The sequence below is a fragment of the Grus americana genome, unplaced genomic scaffold (genome assembly GCF_028858705.1).
Source record: "Grus americana isolate bGruAme1 unplaced genomic scaffold, bGruAme1.mat scaffold_561, whole genome shotgun sequence".
Classification (NCBI taxonomy): Eukaryota; Metazoa; Chordata; class Aves; order Gruiformes; family Gruidae; genus Grus; species Grus americana.
Window position 1 is genome coordinate 879 of NW_026561799.1, and position 19,196 is coordinate 20,074.

General features: G+C 51.1%; 1 long non-coding RNA gene across 1 annotated transcript; it reads right to left on the reverse strand.

Annotated features, from left to right (window-relative positions):
• Positions 1-929: 929 nt before the first annotated feature.
• Positions 930-15,624, reverse strand: LOC129200836 (uncharacterized). Its single transcript, XR_008575120.1, has 3 exons — positions 15,438-15,624; positions 1,445-1,565; positions 930-1,046 (listed from the first exon to the last, which is right to left on the reverse strand). It is a non-coding gene; the product is annotated as an uncharacterized LOC129200836 (long non-coding RNA).
• Between the last annotated feature and the right edge of the window lie 3,572 nt (positions 15,625-19,196).

The following is a 19,196-nucleotide window of genomic DNA, read 5'->3' on the forward strand; positions in this document are numbered from 1 at the left end:
AACACGGTCCTCAAACTGCCACGTTCCTGCAGCACTGACTTGGGAGATCCTCTCAGCTTTGCATCACCCGTAAGCTACGCTGACGCTGCTACAGAGGGGCGTCCTTCCCAGCACCAAGCAGTTGCCCTTGGGAAAGACATGCTTGCTTCTTCTCTCCCTCTCCAAGCCCCCAAGCTGAATTCCCAGTGCTAGTGTCTTTTGAAAACAAATGGCAACCAAGCAGCCACCTGGAGCAAAACCAGATGGAGGAGGCTTGCTTTGAAGCCGACATCAGGAACTTCCCTATCTCGCAGCTCAGTCCACGGGCCACGCGGTCAGTATGGAGGTACCCTCCGGATGACTGGGTTCTCTGTGGGTCACTTGGAGATTTCTCAAATCAACAAGGAATTCTTTCCTTGCCAATTACCAATCTCTCTTACACCAAGGTATGTGTGAGCAGAACAGCAGGGACGGAACGCTTTGTCCTAAGTTTCTGAAATTCTTGCTGCACAGGGTAGAAACTCCTGATGTGGCTCAGGCCAAGCTGGGTTGAGCACTGGAAACCCCCGAGCTTGGGCAGCACCGTGTCTACTAGGAAGCAGGTGAAGTTATGCACAGGAGAACCCCACAACTATGCTGAGGTGGGTGTCTTGATACCAAGGCACTCGTGTGACTTTTTCACTCCACGGCAATGGAAACACAGCCTCTGATTTTCAAAAGGGAATGAATTAGGGAAACTAATTAGCCTAGACCAATTTTAAAACACAACATATAACTTGGCAACACTTGAGTCAGGCCCCACAAACTCAGGCTTCGCCTCTCTCATGCTCCAGTACGAAAGAAAACAATTAGTAAAAGAGTTGGAATGTAGAAATGGGATAAGAGAAGCCGTAAATTAGGGAACAGTCCTTGGGTATGAACTAGAAAAAAGACACAAAGTTTGAGGCAACCTGATAAAGGGGGCCCAATATGCCAACAAGCCTGGGACCATCCGGGCAGGACAGATAACGAGGTTGCTGAGCTTGCAAAACGGAGATCATGAAGAAGAGGTCACCCAACTGTGTACGCTGAAGAAGAGGAGAAAGAGGAAGATTTGAGGAGGACGACCCCTGACGACCACCTGAGAAAGAAACTGCGCAGGCGTATCAGGACATTAGCATATATTCAGGAGTTCCCGGAATAATAATGAATATGTACTAAATTTATCGGAAACCTGATGAATATGTAACTCTTTGTAATATAAATCACGTACAATTTGTGCCTCGTCGAGACGCACACTCGTGGAAATATCCCCGTGCGACTCCCAGCGCTGCAATAAAGGATACCTGCTTAATAGTCACATTGGCTATTGAGTGAAATTTTTTGGATTCAGGAGTTAAAACGTACCAAGACATTGATGATATATCGGGGGGGGGGTCCCATGCCACTGCAGTGGGACAAACCCAAAAGGAAAAGAATTACTCACCTGGAAAGTTGAGAACTTCAGGTTCCGGCAGAAAAGGTACAACTCCCCTCCGCTGAGGTGAAGTTCTTAGGCAGCTGGTGGAAAGGAGGAGCCGTGTGTATTCCAACAAAACCTTGGCCACCTTACAACAGAGAGAAAGCCCAGAAAACACAAAGGAGCTGCAACATACCCTAGGCTTGCTGGTATGCTGGAGGAAGCACAGTCCGGATTTCTCTGCCACAGCTCGTCCCCTGTACGATCTAACGTGCAAAAGAGCTTCCTGGGATTGGACCCCTCTTCATGAGGAAGCCCCAAAATTACTGGGTTTTGAAGCAGGGGCATAGCAAGCTTTGGGCCCAGCACACCCCACAGATCCGCTCCAGGTGGAACGGGGTTTTGCCCTTCCTGGGGCATCTCTACACGTGTGGCAGCGTGCAACGGAGGGTTTCACTCAGGCAGCTTCAAAGCTGCAGAAAAGCGATACTGGGTCTGGGAGAAAGGCCTCTTTGTGGTCAGTCTGGCCTTGCAGGAGGCTGAAAGAATGCTCCGGCAACAATCCCTCACCCTAGGAGGGCCCTTTAATGCCCTGAGGCCTGTACTGGCAGCACCCCACCCCTGGGGGAGTCCCACCAGGAACCGGTTACAAGTGCTATGCCCAGCTGGAGCCTTCCAGTCACACAGAGCAAGGGGGGGAGGGAGCGCCCAAGCTGCTCCAAACCCAGGCAAAATCACCCACTCCCTCAGGTGAGGAAACCCCTCCTTCCTGCAGAAAGTGGACTCACCCGCCTCCCAACTGAAAACCTAGTTCCACAAGTTGCAGAAAGAGGATCTCTTCCAGTAATAGGTATCTGCATGTTTTAGTTTTAAGATTTAGTTTTAACTCCCACCATATACTTTTCTTCAAAATGCTGTGTTTCCACAGACTGTTGCTTTTCTCAGTGTTTGCCCTCAAAAAGGGAAAAAAAAAGAGAGACAAACTGCCAAGAACCATGAAAGGAAGCTTAGGAGCCCTGCTTATTTCTCCACTCCCAGAACCTCTCACCTCACTCATGCTGGTCCCCCTTGTTACCGCTCAAAGGGCAATAACAACTTTCCAAACAGAAATGCAGTTTAGAAAGCCAACATTGGTTTATTCATCGCTGGGTGCATGGGGGATCTCTCCTCCTAACATGCACACCTAGCCTTTAAGCCCTTATACGTTTATACACTTAGGTTACAAAACCATTACAAAATTACATTTGCATCACATGGTTACCTTATTGTGATGGGTAGAAAGTTTTCTCGCTTCGATTTAAACCTATATGCTTAGAGAAATTCAAGGAGCATGCCCAGTGAGGGGTGCTCATACCTCAAAGGTGGGTAGCTTTTAGAATGGAGGTGTGTTTTGCTATTAGAATTAGATTATAATGAACAAAGTTCAATCAAAGGACATGATTTTGACAGAAAATAAAATATTACTTGCACCCACTGCCAACTACAAGCTTTACTCCATCGTTCACTTCAGTTTGGGGCTATACAATGGACATAATCAGCAGCCACAAATTGGTTAGCAACCTGTGTTGGGTTTGCATGGCAAGGTTTTGGTAGCCTGGGGGGGCGTGGGGGGCTACAGGGGTGGCTTCTGTGAGAAGGATGAGGGGGTGTAGAGATTCCACCTGCAGCCCATGGAGGACCCCACACCAGAGCAGGGGGAGGCACCTGAAGGAGGCTGTGGCCCCGTGGGAAGCCCACACTGGAGCAAGCTCCTGGCAGGAGCTGTGGACCCGTGGAGAGAGGAGCCCACGCCAGAGCAGGTTTGCTGGCAGGACTTGTGACCCCGTGGGGGACCCACGCTGGAGCAGTCTGCTCCTGAAGGTCCGCACCCCGTGGGAGAGACTCACGTTGGAGCAGTTGGTGAAGGACTGTCTCCCGTGAGAGGGACTCCTCCATGCTGGAGCAGGGGAACGACGAGAGGAGTCCTCCCCCTGAGGAGGAACAAGCAGCAGAAACAACGTGTGATCAACTGACCCTAACCCCCATTCCCCGTCCCCCTGTGCTGCTGAGGGGGGGCAGAGGTTGAAGCCGGGAGTGAAGTTGAGCCTGGGAAGATGGGAGGGGTGGGGGCAGGTGTTTTCAGATTTGATTTTATTTCTCATTCCTCTACTCTGTTTCGCTTAGTAACAAATGAGGTGAATTTCCTCTCTAAGTTCAGTCTGTTTTGCTCGTGACGATAACTAGCGAGTGATCTCTCCCTGTCCTTATCTCGACCCAGAAGCTTTTTGTTAGACTTTTTCTCTCTCCCCTGTCTGGTGAACAAGGGACATGATAGAGCAGCTCTGGTGGGCACCTGGCCCCCAGCCAGGGTCAACCCACCACAACCCTCCAAAACAGATGGGGATTCCCCAGCATTTCACAAGGCCCTGCACACAGGGAGGACCCTCCCTCAATCCCAGGAGTTATGCAAAGTCCATTCCCCTTACAAATGTCCTTCCATTCCCTCAGCTTGCCTCTTAGTTGCCTCAATTTCTTGCCTCACAGCCATGCTGCAGAGCTGGGCCCTGGCTCCCACACAGTCTCACTACCTCCCTCTTGGGTTTCCTGTACGTGCATTTTACCAAAGCCTCGCGCTTCCCAGCTTGAATGGTTTAAAATGCATTACAAGAAAGCTATGGAGTATTTGGAGACAAACTCCCTACTTCATTTATTCTCCAAAATCTCCAACATGAGGTTCCTTGCTCGGGGAAAACCTTCTCCCAGGCTGGGAAACAACCCAGTGCGAGGTGTAAGTGCCCATCAGCCGTGCCCGGGGGCTGCAAGCCAGGTCTGTCACACCAAACCCTGGGCAAAAAAAACCCAAAACACCACCGCCAGCTGTTCCTGGTACGGTCCAGCCCCCATGAGATGAAGGGACAAGGTGCCACCGAGTGGGTGAGCCACCTCCGGGCGTGGGCAAGCTGCTGCCGGGTGCGATCACACCCACGATGCCGGGCCCGGGTGTCCCGGAGTGGGGGAGACCGGAAGCAGGACCCGAGCATCCCCGGTGCCAGGGGTGGGGGGAGCCAGCCTTCCCCAGGCCAGGAGCCACTAGAGAGCAATAGCTGTATGTCCCACACCCACAGCAGCTGAAGGCCAGCCAGGGAGCAGCTGAGGGACCCCCAGGGATGCACAGGGACTGCTCAGGTGTCCATAGGGACACACCAGGGCATCTTTCCTGAAGATTAAAAAAAAAAAACCCAAGTCTTTTTGAACTTTTCTGCTCAGTGGGTAAGGGAGACACACCTTCAGCATCCAGGACATCCCAGATGCTCCCAGGCTATTGCAGCTCAGAGCCACCCCTCCAACACAAAGCAGAGAGAGACACAGCCCCAGGTGAGCTGCTTTTTATGCCCTGCTAATTAGGCTAATTTAGGGAAAACCTGTTCCTGCCCAAGATAGGCAGGTGTCAGCAGTTACTTTCCACCTGGCAAGAAATATTAGAGCCACTCTGGTGTGCCTCTGAGTTTTGTGGGGATGTGTTTCCTCGCTCCCACAATGCTCCCATCACCTCTCCATTGGGCATTCCCTTTGCCCCGGGCCTGGAAGCTGGTTGCTCCCCAGTATGACCCTTTGCTCTCTGTTACCCTGTGGGGAAGGGCCTGCTCTGCTGCTTCCCCTCCACCACACTGAAAGCGGCAAAATAGTTCACTCTCTAAGGCTTATTTGGAAGTTTTAGAAAGCAGGCATTCTTTATTGCAGCGCTGGGTGCACGGGGGATAACTCCACCTAAGGTGCACACCCAAAAGACAAAACTAGCAAGTATTTCTACTATGTTCATAGACATATTCAGTATCTTTCCCAGTAGTGCTTATCACAGGCAGGGATCTTCCTTGGGAACTCGTTAGCATATGCTAAGGTCTTTCCCCCATGTTTGTTGACACCTCCTCGGGGGTCTTCAGACTCACTCCTGGTATCACATATACCTTATCCCTCAAGGCCGATTTTGGGATCACCTTGTAACTCTCTTATCTTTTTTTGCACATCTGTTCTTCCAAGGCCCAGCTCTTTACAATGAGATTGTTCCAGAGCTCCTTATCTTACAACTAATTGTTTCCTAAGTGACAATGGTTTCCCTTTTGTTTGGTTACATGGATTGAGCAATGGCTCTAATTGCTTGAATTGATCTTAAGATTTCCATAGTCACAGGTATCAACATCCTCATTGACAGGGAGGGGCTCACGGGAGAAGCACCCCAGCCCTGCCACCTTTGTGTTTGGCCAGTCCCCAGCTCCAGCCCCTGCTCTGGGCGCTTCCCCCGGCTGCCACCAGCCCCTCGTTTATCAGGCCGGGGTGGTGGGAGATAGGGAGGGAGGCCGATAAGCCCTCCAGTGGCAGCGTGCTGGAAACAGTCCCACTGGTGCTGTTAGATCAGAGCGCTGGGAAAATGCCTCCAGCTCCCCGGCCCACCAGCGCAGCGGGCTGGGGCTGGGGGGCTGCAGGGCTGTTGAAAAGCACAGAAGGAGGAGCCGTGTTGGAGCTGAAGTGTTTCGCTAGCAGGCTGCAGGGCTGGCTGCTGCCTCCCAGGGTACCGGGGCTTGTCAGGGGTCTGACCAGCAGCCCTAGGAAGGCTGCTTTGGCATCTGACCCTGCAGTCCGTCTCCATCCATAGGCTTCACTGCCTTTTTTCCCCAGCTGGTAAGAAAACTCACTTCTCCCTCCCTCCCTCCCTCGCTCCCCCAGGCCACCGGTGGCCAGAGGTCTCAGCTGGCTGGAAACATGCTGGTTGGGTATTTGAGCTCCTTCGCAGGAGCTCTGGTATCCACACAGACCTCTCTAATAGGTATCTGCATGTTTTAGTTAAGATTTAGTTTTAACTCCCGCTATATACTTTTCTTCAAAATGCTCTGTTTCCACAGACTGTTGCTTTTCTCAGTGTTTGCCCTCAAAAAGGGAAAAAAAAAAGAGAGACAAACTGCCAAGAACCATGAAAGGAAGCTTAGGAGCCCTGCTTATTTCTCCACTCCCAGAACCTCTCACCTCACTCATGCCGGTCCCCCTTGTTACCGCTCAAAGGGCAATAACAACTTTCCAAACAGAAATGCAGTTTAGAAAGCCAACATTGGTTTATTCATCGCTGGGTGCATGGGGGATCTCTCCTCCTAACATGCACACCTAGCCTTTAAGCCCTTATACGTTTATACACTTAGGTTACAAAACCATTACAAAATTACATTTGCATCACATGGTTACCTTATTGTGATGGGTAGAAAGTTTTCTCGCTTCAATTTAAACCTATATGCTTAGAGAAATTCAAGGAGCATGCCCAGTGAGGGGTGCTCATACCTCAAAGGTGGGTAGCTTTTAGAATGGAGGTGTGTTTTGCTATTAGAATTAGATTATAATGAACAAAGTTCAATCAAAGGACATGATTTTGACAGAAAATAAAATATTACTTGCACCCACTGCCAACTACAAGCTTTACTCCATCGTTCACTTCAGGTTGGGGCTATACAATGGACATAATCAGCAGCCACAAATTGGTTAGCAACCTGTGTTGGGTTTGCATGGCAAGGTTTTGGTAGCCTGGGGGGGCGTGGGGGGCTACAGGGGTGGCTTCTGTGAGAAGGATGAGGGGGTGTAGAGATTCCACCTGCAGCCCATGGAGGACCCCACACCAGAGCAGGGGGAGGCACCTGAAGGAGGCTGTGGCCCCGTGGGAAGCCCACACTGGAGCAAGCTCCTGGCAGGAGCTGTGGACCCGTGGAGAGAGGAGCCCACGCCAGAGCAGGTTTGCTGGCAGGACTTGTGACCCCGTGGGGGACCCACGCTGGAGCAGTCTGCTCCTGAAGGTCTGCACCCCGTGGGAGAGACTCACGTTGGAGCAGCTGGTGAAGGACTGTCTCCCATGAGAGGGACTCCTCCATGCTGGAGCAGGGGAACGACGAGAGGAGTCCTCCCCCTGAGGAGGAACAAGCGGCAGAAACAACGTGTGATCAACTGACCCTAACCCCCATTCCCCGTCCCCCTGTGCTGCTGAGGGGGGGCAGAGGTTGAAGCTGGGAGTGAAGTTGAGCCTGGGAAGATGGGAGGGGTGGGGGCAGGTGTTTTCAGATTTGATTTTATTTCTCATTCCTCTACTCTCTTTCGCTTAACAACAAATGAGGTGAATTTCCTCTCTAAGTTCAGTCTGTTTTGCTCGTGACGATAACTAGCGAGTGATCTCTCCCTGTCCTTATCTCGACCCAGAAGCTTTTTGTTAGACTTTTTCTCTCTCCCCTGTCTGGTGAACAAGGGACATGATAGAGCAGCTCTGGTGGGCACCTGGCCCCCAGCCAGGGTCAACTCACCACAACCCTCCAAAACAGATGGGGATTCCCCAGCATTTCACAAGGCCCTGCACACAGGGAGGACCCTCCCTCAATCCCAGGAGTTATGCAAAGTCCATTCCCCTTACAAATGTCCTTCCATTCCCTCAGCTTGCCTCTTAGTTGCCTCAATTTCTTGCCTCACAGCCATGCTGCAGAGCTGGGCCCTGGCTCCCACACAGTCTCACTACCTCCCTCTTGGGTTTCCTGTACGTGCATTTTACCAAAGCTTTGCGCTTCCCAGCTTGAATGGTTTAAAATGCATTACAAGAAAGCTATGGAGTATTTGGAGACAAACTCCCTATTTCATTTATTCTCCAAAATCTCCAACATGAGGTTCCTTGCTCGGGGAAAACCTTCTCCCAGGCTGGGAAACAACCCAGTGTGAGGTGTAAGTGCCCATCAGCCGTGCCCAGGGGCTGCAAGCCAGGTCTGTCACACCAAACCCTGGGCAAAAAAACCCCCAAAACACCACCGCCAGCTGTTCCTGGTACGGTCCAGCCCCCATGAGATGAAGGGACAAGGTGCCACCGAGTGGGTGAGCCACCTCCGGGCGTGGGCAAGCTGCTGCCGGGTGCGATCACACCCACGATGCCGGGCCCCGGGTGTCCCGGAGTGGGGGAGACCGGAAGCAGGACCCGAGCATCCCCGGTGCCAGGGGTGGGGGGAGCCAGCCTTCCCCAGGCCAGGAGCCACTAGAGAGCAATAGCTGTATGTCCCACACCCACAGCAGCTGAAGGCCAGCCAGGGAGCAGCTGAGGGACCCCCAGGGATGCACAGGGACTGCTCAGGTGTCCATAGGGACACACCAGGGCATCTTTCCTGAAGATTAAAAAAAAAAAACCCAAGTCTTTTTGAACTTTTCTGCTCAGTGGGTAAGGGAGACACACCTTCAGCATCTAGGACATCCCAGATGCTCCCAGGCTATTGCAGCTCAGAGCCACCCCTCCAACACAAAGCAGAGAGGGACACAGCCCCAGGTGAGCTGCTTTTTATGCCCTGCTAATTAGGCTAATTTAGGGAAAACCTGTTCCTGCCCAAGATAGGCAGGTGTCAGCAGTTACTTTCCACCTGGCAAGAAATATTAGAGCCACTCTGGTGTGCCTCTGAGTTTTGTGGGGATGTGTTTCCTTGCTCCCACAATGCTCCCATCACCTCTCCATTGGGCATTCCCTTTGCCCCGGGCCTGGAAGCTGGTTGCTCCCCAGTATGACCCTTTGCTCTCTGTTACCCTGTGGGGAAGGGCCTGCTCTGCTGCTTCCCCTCCACCACACTGTTACTGGAAAGCGGCAAAATAGTTCACTCTCTAAGGCTTATTTGGAAGTTTTAGAAAGCAGGCATTCTTTATTGCAGCGCTGGGTGCACGGGGGATAACTCCACCTAAGGTGCACACCCAAAAGACAAAACTAGCAAGTATTTCTACTATGTTCATAGACATATTCAGTATCTTTCCCAGTAGTGCTTCTCACAGGCAGGGATCTTCCTTGGGAACTCGTTAGCATATGCTAAGGTCTTTCCCCCATGTTTGTTGACACCTCAGAGGTCTTCAGACTCACTCCTGGTATCACATATACCTTATCCCTCAAGGCCGGTTTTGGGATCACCTTGTAACTCTCTTATCTTTTTTTGCACATCTGTTCTTCCAAGGCCCAGCTCTTTACAATGAGATTGTTCCAGAGCTCCTTAGCTTACAACTAATTGTTTCCTAAGTGACAATGGTTTCCCTTTTGTTTGGTTACATGGATTGAGCAATGGCTCTAATTGCTTGAATTGATCTTAAGATTTCCATAGTCACAGGTATCAACATCCTCATTGACAGGGAGGGGCTCACGGGAGAAGCACCCCAGCCCTGCCACCTTTGTGTTTGGCCAGTCCCCAGCTCCAGCCCCTGCTCTGGGCGCTTCCCCCGGCTGCCACCAGCCCCTCGTTTATCAGGCCGGGGTGGTGGGAGATAGGGAGGGAGGCCGATAAGCCCTCCAGTGGCAGCGTGCTGGAAACAGTCCCACTGGTGCTGTTAGATCAGAGCGCTGGGAAAATGCCTCCAGCTCCCCGGCCCACCAGCGCAGTGGGCTGGGGCTGGGGGGCTGCAGGGCTGTTGAAAAGCACAGAAGGAGGAGCCGTGTTGGAGCTGAAGCGTTTCGCTAGCAGGCTGCAGGGCTGGCTGCTGCCTCCCAGGGTACCGGGGCTTGTCAGGGGTCTGACCAGCAGCCCTAGGAAGGCTGCTTTGGCATCTGACCCTGCAGTCCGTCTCCATCCATAGGCTTCACTGCCTTTTTTCCCCAGCTGGTAAGAAAACTCACTTCTCCCTCCCTCCCTCCCTCCCTCCCGCGCTCCCCCAGGCCACCGGTGGCCAGAGGTCTCAGCTGGCTGGAAACATGCTGGTTGGGTATTTGAGCTCCTTCGCAGGAGCTCTGGTATCCACGCAGACCTCTCTTTGCATGTACCTGGAGGACCAGCACGTGTGAAAGGCTGTGGTCCTCCTTTCATAATGATCTCTACCCATTGTAAAGCCTTTTTCCACCAGGAAAAACAACCAATCGCAATAAGGTTTAGCAGATTGCACCCTGCTTACTACAAGTTATTGTGGAGCGGAGAACGCAAACCCTTCAAGCCACTTGTCATCGAGGAAAAGGGACTCTTGCCTTGCAGCAGCTCCTCTGCATGGGCTCAGCCCAAGCTGAGACCCTGTCACCCACCTCTCACCTGGCACTAACTTTATCTAGATTCAGGTTTGGAAATGCTGATGCTTGTCAGGGTTCCTATTCTTGGCTCTGCAAAATGAGGCGTATCTGCAGAGGCATCCTCAGCTGGGGCACACCATCAGCCGTGCCACTGCTGGAGCGGGCACGGGAGCGCGCAAACCGAAAAACCCCTCCGACTTGCACCCCAAGACCATGCAACTGGCAGGTTTCAAAGCCTGCAGGTGGTTGCAGGTTCACAGAAATGTGATCCAGTTCCTAAATATCTTAAAACAAAGCCTTGGTGGGTGTCAGGACAGAAGAACATAATCTGACACCAGAACAGTGCTATCCTCTCCAAAACACCTGGTGCATCGAGACTGGCCCACGGATTGGAGGGAACCTGCCTTGGGAGTCTTTTCCCATTGAAACTGAAAAATTTGGAATGCCACCTCTGATTTTTCTTCTTCCTTGTCAGGGCTTGAATGCAGCTCCCCCAAAGCACAGCACTGGCATGGACGGTCTTACTCCGAAGCGATACTGCTGTAAACGGGAGCAGACCAGAGGCAGTCCTGGCTACAGCACAAACAGGGTGGCATGTGTCACCGGAGATGACCGGTCCTGGCAGAGCGGTGGCACCTGGAGGAAGAGTGCCAGCAGTGGGAAAGGGGGCACAGCCTCACGTCACCCTTCCCAAGCAGACAGAGCTGGGGCTGAGAAACAGATGGAGCCGGCAGGACAAAAAGCCCAGTGAAAATCTATCCGTGGGGTGGGTACCACAAAAGTCAGGAGAAACGGGTGCTGGCAAAGCAGCACCGGAGGGAGAGGGGGCTGTAGCCCTGCAGAGCCCCACGCTGCAGTCTGAGTCACCGCTTGTAAATCCTCACGCACTGGGGCTGATGCATCTCTCTGCTGGGTAAGAGAAGTGGGAAACAAGCTACTGTTCTGGGACACTCGGATTCCTCTGCTTTGAATTGTTATTGTTTCCATTCCAATGTTAGGACTTTCACGTCAGGTTTTACAAACCATGTTATTGGTTGGTTTCTTTATGGTCTTGTTTTCCTTCCCCTCACAGAGCAGACACATCTCCTGTACCAATCTGTGCAGCAAACAGAGCTAAATGTCCCCGGCGTGAAACCCATGTCTGTATTTTTTCTAATTTTAATACACGCAACTAATCAATTTGTACTGAGTTACAAATGCAGAAGCTGGAGTGTACATGCTCCTCCCAAACTTGGGTTAACAGTATGATGTTTACCGTGTGTGCACGCTTCTCTCTTTCCCTCTCTCTCTACATTAAGGAGATAGGAATGTATATAGGCACACACTCTCCTAAACAAGATATTATTTTTTTTTCTACAGAAATGGAGTTACATTTAATTGGATTGGCTTTGCCTGCCCTTTAGCTTAGCACAGTTGGAAGAAGAATTTGAGAAGAAATTCAACCTCCTCCCTCAATACAGTCCTGTTCCTTTTGACAGGAGAAATTCAGCTGTGCCAAGGAGAAAGAGAAAGGCTGGAGGCGCCTCATCTGAACAACCAAAATCCAAGAAAGGTGCATTACCATGTGCAATACATGCTTGAGCAACAACAATGCTACGGCCAGCTCAGGAATTTATACTTTCTTCCTTTACTGCTGCATATGAAAAGCGTGAAGTCCAAGAAAATAGTTTTCTAGCACTGAAGTCAGTGGGTTGTCACCAGTTTCCAGGCTGCACTCTTGACTCCCGAGTTTCATGCTGAGCAGAACTGGTTAGAGTTTGTCCATGAAATAGATTCCTCAGAGCAAGCAGATTGACCAAAACCACGAACAGTTTAGAGGAAAGTGAAAAATGGCAGCAGATTTGCATAGCCATCACAGTGGCCTCCTGATGTCACAAGCTACCTCACCACATTCTGTTCCGGACCCTATAAATACTGGCCCCCCAGCACTTGTCCCACATTCGCTGAGCTTTCGAGTCCTCAGACTCTCCACTAGTTGGAAGAATGAAGACGCAAAGAGGCAAAGCGAGTGGGCGCTCACCTCTGTGTGGGCGCCCACAGGAGGAGCTGCAGGAGGCGCGGAGGAAGAGGCTGCGTCAGAGGGGAGGCACCATCAGCTACGCGGTCCTCTTCCACGTAGCTGATGGTGCAGAGCCAATGGAGGTGGATCCACCTGAAGACGAGGAGGAGCCGATGGAGGTGGATCCACCTCCAGGATGGCTCCCCTGGCACCACAACATCGTGCCAGGGCTCCCCTCCACACCACCATCAACGCGGTGCCGTAGGGTCATCCGGCCAGTGCCCTACCGCCGGCCCTGCCTCCGCGCTCGGCGCTAGCCGGGAGGCTGACCCTCCGCGCCTGGCCGGCCTGCAGGCTTCCTTCCCGTCCCCCGTCCTCTGCCCTACCCCTCACCCCTTCTGAAGGGGTGTCATCTCTTCTGCACTGAGCCCCGAGAAAAGGGGACAAGACAACATGGCGTCACAGCTTCAGCCGCTGCGCCAGGAGAAGTCCCTCAGCGGGCCACCGAGGTCCCTGGGGCCTGGAGACGGGGTCTCTTCGGCCTGGAGACGAGAAGGCTGCCCGACGGGAGGCTGCAGAGGAAGCCAGACGCTCCACGGCGGCACACGAAGAACAGCAGTGTGTCAAGCAAAGACGTAAGAGACAGCCGCTCCTCTGGAGAGGCAGACCACCACAGGCCTGCCAGGAAGGAGTGCTGGCCTTCAGCATTAAGGCCCCTTCTAGCTGTCTCGTTCGTTCTTTTCAAGGTTGGACAAGTAAAAAATAAATAACTAAATGAAAGTAACAGTGAAAATGCTTTCCCTCTCTCTTCTTTGGTACTTTGGTAACTGTGTCCGGGCTCCACTCGGCCCATGGAAGGGGACGTGCGAGTGCCCCCTGCATTGCAAAATCAGCCAGGGGCTCCTGACAGCCGTTTAACTGGGCTTTAAGGGATGCTCCTGTACCCTGTTCTGCTCTGAAGGGGCAGCACCTTCCAGGGGAGGAATGGAAACCCCATCCAGGACCCTGCAACATCTGAAGCCCTGATGGCTCTTTCTCTGCAGCCTGGAGGGCTCAGCGCAGTGGACACAGGGTCCCCTGTGCTGGCAGGGCTTCGGCAGATCTGTTGGCTAGTGGGCCAGTGACTTTGGGTCATCATGGCCACTGGGGTCTGTCCTGGGTCATAAAACTCTTCTAGGGGTCACACAGTGACTTAATGAAATCCTGTAGTCACCTGGGGACAGGTTCAGGTAATGGAGAAAGAAAAAAACAGGCGAGAACAATAATCCTTTGCAATGGCTTCTCTTCCTCTTGCTTTCTCTTAGTCTGTTGGGTTTTTTGTTGCTTTGGGGTTTTTTCCCTGTTATTGTACTGGTTCCTGGTTTTTTCCTTCTGGTCTCCTGACTTTTCTGTAGCACTTTCTTTTCCCAGTATCTCTTTTTCTCTCCCCCTCCCCCTTTTCTGCACTTGTGGTTTTTTTCTGTGGGAAGAGCAGGATAATTTTGGTTTCCAAAAGCTCCTTCTGCATAAAGATCCAGGGGGAGAGTGAAGAGGAAGGTGGGCAAAGTGTGCCGGGCACAGTTCTTCCAGCACCCTTGTGTTGGATTTGCATGGGAAGGTTTTGGTAGCTGGGGGGGGGGGGCGGGGGGGCGGTCTACAGGGGTGGCTTCTGTGAGAAGCTGCTAGAAGCTTCCCCTGTGTCTGACAGAGCCAATGCCAACCGGCTCCAAGATGGACCCACCACTGGCCAAGGCCAAGCCCATCAGCACCTCCGTGATAACATATTTAAAAAGGAAAAAAACAGTTAGAGAGGGAGCTTTTGCAGCCGGAAAGAGGAGTGAGAAGATGTAGAAACTCTGCAGACACCATGGTGAAGCAGGCTGTCCCCCTGCAGACCATGGAGGAAGGATGAGGGGGTGTAGAGATTCCACCTGCAACCCGTGGAGGACCCCACACCAGAGCAGGGGGAGGCACCTGAAGGAGGCTGTGGCCCTGTGGGAAGCCCACACTGGAGCAAGCTCCTGGCAGGAGCTGTGGACCCGTGGAGAGAGGAGCCCACGCCAGAGCAGGTTTGCTGGCAGGACTTGTGACCCCGTGGGGGACCCACGCTGGAGCAGTCTGCTCCTGAAGGTCTGCACCCCGTGGGAGAGACTCACGTTGGAGAAGTTGGTGAAGGACTGTCTCCCGTGAGAGGGACTCCTCCATGCTGGAGCAGGGGAACGATGAGAGGAGTCCTCCCCCTGAGGAGGAAGAAGCAGCAGAAACAACGTGTGATCAACTGACCCTAACCCCCATTCCCCGTCCCCCTGTGCCGCTGAGGGGGGGCGGAGGTTGAAGCCAAGAGTGAAGTTGAGCCTGGGAAGATGGGAGGGGTGGGGGCAGGTGTTTTAAGGTTTGATTTTATTTCTCATTCCTCTACTCTGTTTCCTTTAGTAATAAGTTAGATGAATTTCCTCTCTAAGTTCAGTCTGTTTTGCTCGTGACGAAAACTAGTGAGTGATCTCTCCCTGTCCTTATCTCGACCCAGAAGCTTTTTGTTATACTTTTTCTCTCTCCCCTGTTTGGTAAACCAGGGGAGTGATAGAGCGGCTCTGGTGGGCACCTGGCCCCCAGCCAGGGTCAACCCACCACACTGTTGCATAGGAAAAGCGTGAAGTCCAAGAAAATAGTTCTCTAGCACTGAAGTCAGTGGGTTGTCACCAGTTTCCAGGCTGCACTCTGGAAGTTCATGCTGAGCAGAACTGGTTAGAGTTTGTCCATGAAATAGATTCCTCAGAGCAAGCAGATTGACCAAAACCATGAACAGTTTAGAGGAAAGCGAATTTGACAAGTTTTGCCAGGAGAAAAAGGGGAAAAAATGGCAGCAGATGATCAGAAGGTGACAAGGCTTTCTTATTAGCCAGAGGTGAAAGGATGATCTGATGTTCTGGGGATTACTTGTAGGTTATATTGGAAATCAGAGGAAATCTGTTTTTACCTTTAGCTCTGCTCTCCCATCCCCATGAAACCCTCGGACGGTCACTTTCTCTCCTTACCTCTGGAATGGTAAATCAGGGCTGTAGACCCCCCAGCTCCAGTGGCCCTTCAGTTCGTGGTGGCAGATCCAGAGCAGAGAAAGAAGAGGGCGAGCAGCTCACTCGCAGGAAGGGACTCCAGTGGCGGCAGGAAGACAGCCAGGCTTTGTGCGTCGGGCGTTGTGCTTCAGGCTGCTTGCCCATGTGCTGTAGATTGCAAAGGACCTGCGAGAGACAGGGAATAGCCATGAGGCAGAATTTGGGGCAGGACTAGGGGCAGGAGTTACTGCCACTTCCCAGCCTTGCAGCGGTACCCGGCACAAGGCTGCCTGTCCATTCAGTGACACTTGGGGCCAAGGTGGCCCTGGATGCTGAGGCAGGGGTGAGACAAGTGTCATGAGATGCTCCTGGTGGCAAAACCTGACGCAGAACTCAGAGCAGTCGTTCCCAAGCTGTCATGCCTTACAGCTTGCTGCTGCTGCTGCTGCTGCTGCTCTAGACCTGGGAAAGGCCAAATATGCATCCAACAGCTGGTCTGTCTCACCCCTATCATCAGTCTACCAAAAGTTACCATGTCACCTTCTGCCATGCAAAGTGGTGCTGTGGCCGCATAGCACCTTTGAAACACCTGACACCAGCCAGCCCACAATTCCTGCAGACACCTCCCAACCAAAACCGGGCAGGGGCAGCAGTCTTCCCCCCGAGTGAGTTCCTTTGGTGTGAGTCACTAGCAAGCTCTTTTGGTGCTCCTTCACAACATACCTTTCTGCAAAGGTTTTTGACGACCAGACTCCAGGCAGGCACTGCTCTCTAGAAGCACCAAATCTCTCACGGTAATTGTTTCTTCTCCAGGAGGCCACCAGACTTGACGTCCCCCAAGATTTAGGCCTTCTTTCCCAGACCAGTGACTGGTTTGAATTAACTTCCTCTATTGTTTTCGTCGGTTTGTTTGGGTTTCTTTAAGGTCCAAGTCTCCTTGCAGTGCTTCTCCCACACTGCCTCCTGCTCTCACTCATTTAGTCGTTCCCACTCTCGTTCCCACTTGCGATCGCCACCGTATCCAAGAAGAGGCAAAGGGAAGAGTCGTAACAATCGTTGCAGGTCAAGGTCAGATGGTTATCACCGTTCAAGGGCAAGGGCAGCCCCATCCAGAAGATACCGTTCACGCTCAAGGTCTCCAGTACTTAGAGAACAGTCTTCCACTAAATGGACTCTACCTCAAGGGGAAGAAGAAAGGCAGCATTTTAGCAGATACAGAGAAATTCCACCTGAATTCATTTATGTTCTTAATTCATCTTCATATCATCTCTATCAAAAATTTCTGAACTTGTCCATGCTCTTTAAGTTGGAAAAAAGCACACAGCATCCATTAGCTTCTCTCAGTGTTTAGCTATAGTCTCTAACATTTTCAGAGCAGAGCTATGCTGTAAAACAGTAAAACAGTCCAATGAAATGGCAGCACTGACTGCAAATGTGACATTCATGTAGCTCAGTTGGGCTAATAGTGGGATGTTCAGATAAGCTTACTGTGCTGACTGGCAGAGCAGATGAGAAACTGCCTTACTGTAACTCAAGTCTTAAAGTGATTCAAAGAAAAAAACCCCACAACAATTTAAAAGATTTAAAAGACCTTACTTGCTGCCCTGATATTGCTCATTTATATCAGTGATCAGTATTTGCTTAAAGCTTGCGGCTGGAGAACGAAATGTTCTCGCTAACCCTGATTTTAAGGCTGCAGTGCAATATGATACAATGAAGGTGTTAAAAAAAGTTCAGTCAGCTAATTTTCTGCAGTTTCTGTTCTTTCTCCAACATATGTGCTAAGGCTGTACAGACTGATGTGCGTCTGGGAGAGCTGAGGGAGGATCAGCAGCAGGCAGTTAGCCCTAAATGCAATGGAACAATACAGGCTCTCTCACTATTGCCACGCACAAACTACTTGAAATCTCACACCTACACCCCCTCAACTCCCAAATGTCCCCTATACAATTTGTTCCTCCATTTTCCTCAGATGGGCCTGAAGGAGAGGGAAAATAAAAAGTTAATTCAGTCTCAGTAACTGAGATGATTTTCTTTTACTTGAGTGTGCAAAATCATTTGGAAGGCAGTAAAAAAGTCTTCCAAATCTTTCTTCTCATGCCACAGACTTATTTTGCACGGAACTGCATAAGCAGCGGTGGTTCCCATGGCCGTCTCCTCCTGGAGGTAACAGGAATGGAAATCAAAGCTCTCACCCTGCCTGAGCAACAGTGATATGCAAAAGAAGAGCTGTAACACGGTCCTCAAACTGCCACGTTCCTGCAGCACTGACTTGGGAGATCCTCTCAGCTTTGCATCACCCGTAAGCTACGCTGACGCTGCTACAGAGGGGCGTCCTTCCCAGCACCAAGCAGTTGCCCTTGGGAAAGACATGCTTGCTTCTTCTCTCCCTCTCCAAGCCCCCAAGCTGAATTCCCAGTGCTAGTGTCTTTTGAAAACAAATGGCAACCAAGCAGCCACCTGGAGCAAAACCAGATGGAAGAGGCTTGCTTTGAAGCCGACATCAGGAGCTTCCCTATCTCGCAGCTCAGTCCACGGGCCACGTGCTCAGTAGGGACGTACCCTCCAGATGACTGGGTTCTCTGTGGGTCACTTTTGGATTTCTCAAATCAACAAGGAATTCTTTCCTTGCCAATTACCAATCTCTCTTACACCAAGGTATGTGTGAGCAGAACAGCAGGGACGGAACGCTTTGTCCTAAGTTTCTGAAATTCTTGCTGCACAGGGTAGAAACTCCTGATGTGGCTCAGGCCAAGCTGGGTTGAGCACTGGAAACCCCCGAGCTTGGGCAGCACCGTGTCTACTAGGAAGCAGGTGAAGTTATGCAGAGGAGAACCCCACAACTATGCTGAGGTGGCTTCTTGGTACCAAGGCACTTGTGTGACTTTTTTACTCCATGGCAATGTAAACACAGCCTCTGATTTTCAAAAGGGAATGAATTAGGGAAACTAATTAGCCTAGACCAATTTTAAAACACAACGTATAACTTGGCAACACTTGAGTCAGGCCCCACAAACTCAGGCTTCGCCTCTCTCATGCTCCAGTACGAAAGAAAACAATTAGTAAAAGAGTTGGAATGTAGAAACGGGATAAGAGAAGCCATAAATAGGGGAACAGTCCTTGGGTGTGAACTAGAAAAAAGACACAAAGTTTGAGGAAACCTGATAAAGGGGGCCCAATATTGTGGGTAATTAGCTTAGATTAATAGTAGCATTGCCGTGTAAGTTTGGATGTCCTTTATTGCCGTGTTAAAAGACTAACTAAAAATCTGAATGGTGCAGCCCCTGAAGTAGAATTGTTGGTAAATGTGGGAACCAGAATATTGCCTTTTACAACCTGAAAAATAGTGTAAACCAATAATTATTTTTGAATGTTTATGGTATAAACAGAGATTGTGAATGCAATCTGGGACAGCCGTAGAGTGTGCTAAGTAAGTGTAAAGTGTGGACCCCTTGGGAAAAGAAGGAGCGTGCTACCGAAATAGTAAAGATTGTTCGTGGTTGGCAAGATAGACATTTAAACGAGTAAAATGAGAAGCGATCAGAGCGGATGAATCTTGAAGAAGAGTCCATTAGGATGCATACTGAGACACTGGCAAGAAACAGAAGGTTCACCGGGAGGTGTAACAGATAAGAGAACTCTGATAAAATATTATCATCACTGGTGACCGATGGATAAATTGGATGATCAGGAAAAATGGCCCAAGAATAAAAATTTGGAATAAAAGGACAATGTTACAAT